This window comes from Suricata suricatta, chromosome 16 (assembly GCF_006229205.1).
Source record: "Suricata suricatta isolate VVHF042 chromosome 16, meerkat_22Aug2017_6uvM2_HiC, whole genome shotgun sequence".
Taxonomy (NCBI): Eukaryota; Metazoa; Chordata; class Mammalia; order Carnivora; family Herpestidae; genus Suricata; species Suricata suricatta.
The window spans coordinates 475872-479221 of NC_043715.1; the positions used below are offsets into that span (position 1 = coordinate 475872).

A 3350-nucleotide genomic window follows, 5' to 3' on the forward strand; every position below is an offset into this window, starting at 1 on the left:
TACAAGGTTTTATGTATTTATTTTTGGGTACAAGGTTTTAAAAACGATGGGCTGGCTCTGGCGTTCCTGGGGTCCAGCTGAGTCTTGCTTCCCACCACGGGTCTTCCTTCCCTTGAGGTTCGGGAGGGCCATGCGTCCCAAGCCACAGTCGCTGGAAAGCAAAGCATGTAGTAATTTATGGTGAGGCCGGCGTGGGTTCCAGTGCTGGGGGGTGCGGGGTGGCCGCAGGCCCGAGGCCGCGCTGGCTTGGCCTTGGGGGGAGACGCAGAAGGGAAGGGGCAGCATGTGGGCCGCTCTGGCCACTGGGGCCACTTGTGTAGAAGAGGAAGTAGAAAGAAAACAAGGTGGCTGGGCCTCCTCCCTTTCAGTTTTGCAAGTGAGAGAAGAGCCTCCCTCACCCGGCCACTGTCACTCTCCCAGTCCTTGAGGCAGAGGGGCGGTGTCCCGGGGAGGGCGCAGTGTCACGCTGAGCAGCGCGGCTTAGGAGTAAAAGGACACGTGATTTCTTCTCTGAGGGGGCATTGGCACCACCAGGGCGTGGGATTTCTCCGAAGCCACACGTGGACCGTGTTTAGTCAACAGCATCTTTTGGTGCCAGGGGACAGGGACACAGTGCCCCATAACTGCTTTCAGCAGGATCTTCGTTTGTTCCTGGAATCAGAGGCTCCTGGTGGGTGCAGGTAACTGCATTAAGAAAACGGGCTTCCCAGGAGAGCATGTGGGGGCACTACCCTGTGGAGAACTCCATGTGGGGGTCAAGATGAGGACTTTGTAGATCTGATTTGTTTTGTTTGGCCCACATGTTGGGCAAATTGTTTTTATTGAAATGTCCTATAAAAATGTAGTTTCCAGTTTCCACGGGAAAGGGGAAGGCGTGGCAATGCTGGCTGTCCCTCGGCCTCCTTCATGCCCCCCAGCCTCATCGGTGCCGGCTGCCATCTGGCCCTGCTCGCCGCCTCTGCCAGCCTCACCACTTCCCCATCCCCCTTCCTGTTTCCCTGTTCTCTGGAACTATTGCAACAGCTTCCCACCTGGCCTGTCGTCATGGTCTCATCCTTCACGCTGTTTCAAAAGTGAGCTTTTAAAACAGGACTCCGCTCCTCCGCCTCCGGATCAAAGCCCTTCACTGGCAGCTGCTGCTTGAGGCTGAAAATCATTTGTGTGCAGGGGCGCCTGGGGGCTCAGTCGGTTAAGCATCCAACTTCGGCTCAGGCGATGATCTCACCATTCGGGAGTCTGAGCCCCACACTGGGCTCTGTGCTGACAGCTCAGAGCCTGGGGCCTGCTTTGGATTCTGTCTGTCTGTCTGTCTGTCTGTCTCTCTCTGTCCCTGCCCTGCTCATGCTCTGTCTTCCTCTCTTTCAAAAATAAACTTAAAAAAAAAAAGTCATTTGTGTGCCTGTGAGGCCTCACCTGCACCTGGCTACCTCTGCTCTCCGTCGTCACCCCTGCACCCCCATTCACCCATCACCCACAGGGAGGCCCAAGCACTTTGGACTTAACTATATAAAATTAAACTCCTAGTTTTTCAGCCGAAAGCTCTACCTTCCCTCCCCGGGACTCCTTCCGTCCAGTGCTGCCTTCATCCCAGATCCTTCTCTCTTACAGCCCACAAAGTCCTGCCAAGTCTGTCCTCAAAACACATCCCAGCCCCAACTGTCTCATGGGCACAGACAGCACTCCTGCCTCAGGTCGCCTTCTCTGCGCGCCCATCATCTCCGGAGCGACCCTTAAACAGTAGATCAGGTCGTGGTTCATGGCCCTGCACCCCTGCAGTGGCTCACCTTTTCACTCGGGTGATCTCCCAGTGCCGAGTGGGGCCCTTTCTCAGCCGCCTCCCTCATGTCGTGTGCCTGGACTTCGCTCTGTGCTTGTGGGGCTCCTTCCTGCCCCATCTGGGGCGCTCTTCTCCAAATCACACATGCCTTGCTTCTTCACCCCTGGGTTCTCCTCAAAGATCATCTTATCTGAGTTCTTCAACTAACTCACACTGAGCAGCATCCCTACTCTGCCCTCATTCCGCTGTATTTGGTACAGGTCTCACAACAGGGCTGAAAACACAGCAGGCACCTAAAAGCCTTAAATACGCGTTGAATACCGCCCTTTGGGGCACCGCGACTCTCTCCAACTCAAGAGCACGGGTTAGCTTGCTCCTTTCCCGGGGCTGTCGAACAGAAACTGAATGCAGCCAAGGCGGCATTTAAGACTTCCTAGCATTTGGGGTGCCTGGCTGGCTCAGTCAGTAGAGCATCCAATTCTTGACCTCAGGGTTGTGAGTTTGAGGCCCATGTTGGTGGTGCAGCCTGCTTAAACACAGTAAAATTTCTTAGGAATAAAAATGAGATTTCCTGATAGCAATGATTAGGAAAAAAAATTGGTTTCAAAACTGTATTTAATGCCATTATCCAAAATACTATCACTTCCATGTGTAATAAATATAAACCGTTTTTTCAGATATTTTACATTCTTTCCTTCTTCATGCTAAGTCTGAAGCCTAGTGTGTATTTTACATTGACAGTACATGTCAGTTTGGACTCACATCTCCACTGCTTAACTGTCCTATGTGGCTGGAAGCTGTCATACTGTACACCAGACCTAGAATATTCTCCCATCTCTTCCTCATACTTCTGACAGCAGTTCCTGTGTAACACCTTTTGCAAATCTTTTTTGCGAGCCACTCCCCAGACTAGACCTGGTTTTCACTCAATATTCTTTCATAACTCTTTGTATGTCTCTTTCAAAGTGCTTATTGTGTGGCTGTTTGTAAACATGTTTTCCCTGCCTGACGCTGAATCCCACGCTGGTGGAGACTCGACCTGCTCTGTTCCCACTGCCTTCCCAGGGCTTGATACAGTGTTTGGCCCGTGCCAATAACCATCTCTGAATAAATGCATTAAGCGGCTTCTTTCCCTTTACTCTGCATTTCTTTTCCCTACTGTAGTTTTTACTTATAGGTTGTTTTTGTTAAAATCCTTTGCTTTTACCTCGTCAGAATATTTCCAAGGCAAATTCCCTCCAGAAAGTATTCGATTGGCTCAGGTCAGTGTTTTCGAAAATTTCCTTAGGGATAAGAACTGTCGGAGACCAAACTAGAAAATGCCGATTTCTCGTTCCCTCCATCTAGATTTGCGCAAGTGAGCGTGGGGCCTGGAGTCCCAATTTTATCACTTTTCCCAGGCAGCTCTCACAGTGAGGCGGACACGGGGATCTCGGGTCCTCAGTCCGTGGCTGCTGGCAGGCAGCCGCAGCGGAGGGACCACGGCTTCCGCTCCGCTACGGGCCGAGCCCCGGCCGCGGGCCGCGCGCACGCCTCCCGGCAGCCCTGCGAGGCGCGCGCGGCCCTCGCTTCC

At 52.6% G+C, this 3350-nt stretch overlaps 1 long non-coding RNA gene across 1 annotated transcript; it reads right to left on the reverse strand.

Annotated features, from left to right (window-relative positions):
* On the reverse strand, positions 1 to 3310 carry LOC115280906. The gene is made up of 2 exons (XR_003903990.1): positions 2985 to 3310; positions 1 to 151 (listed from the first exon to the last, which is right to left on the reverse strand). It is a non-coding gene; the product is annotated as an uncharacterized LOC115280906 (long non-coding RNA).
* Between the last annotated feature and the right edge of the window lie 40 nt (positions 3311 to 3350).